This window comes from Leptinotarsa decemlineata, unplaced genomic scaffold (assembly GCF_025532065.1).
Source record: "Leptinotarsa decemlineata unplaced genomic scaffold, Ldec_3_MD MMD2_tig00001621_RagTag_RagTag, whole genome shotgun sequence".
Taxonomy (NCBI): Eukaryota; Metazoa; Arthropoda; class Insecta; order Coleoptera; family Chrysomelidae; genus Leptinotarsa; species Leptinotarsa decemlineata.
Genome location: NW_027412566.1, coordinates 1,430,631 through 1,431,245, shown reverse-complemented (window position 1 = coordinate 1,431,245; position 615 = coordinate 1,430,631). Strand labels below are relative to the sequence as shown.

Here is a 615-nt window from a genome sequence, read left to right as displayed (position 1 = left end):
TCGAAGGCCATCAGCTGAAAATCCATAATCATAAAAAATTTCAGACAATTAGTTAGTGAAATATTGAAATTTCTGTAGATACCCGGTGATAAGAGTGGGCATCAGCTGATAAAAGAATATATTCCCATTTCTGTTAACGAGCAGAAAATTTCAATTTCTGGGAATGTTCATTTATACTGACACTTAGGAATTTAAATAAAATTATCTCAATACTTGGTTTTCTTGGGCGACCATTTCGTTAGGTTATGGTTCCATGGGGGATTCGGTGAACGAGTTTATGGAAACGATTTTGGATGAAATAAATAATTACTTTTTAATCAAAACCAGCTCACGTTTCGGCCTTTTTGTCATCTTCAGGTTCTGAAGCATCATAAATCGACAAAAACAAAAATGTACGCAGACTGACTTCACCAACAGTTGATATGAATTAGTTTTTTTGGTACCACAATGCGATTACAGGGAAACTAGGAATAAAATTCTGTTATCGTACATGGATGATAAAAACATTTAATGAATGAAATACTTTTTTCATCATGCCGTTGTTACTGGAAAATTGCAAGTGAAATTACACTGAAAATGAAATCACAAAAATAGATTTTCAAAATAATTTTTCGA

At 32.4% G+C, this 615-nt stretch overlaps 1 protein-coding gene across 2 annotated transcripts in view; it reads right to left on the bottom strand.

The window, feature by feature from the left end:
- The window catches only part of Ten-a (Teneurin-a transmembrane protein), a 928,723-nt gene that overhangs the window by 710,730 nt on the left and 217,378 nt on the right, over nucleotides 1-615 (bottom strand). The gene's annotated exons all lie outside the window — the stretch shown is intronic.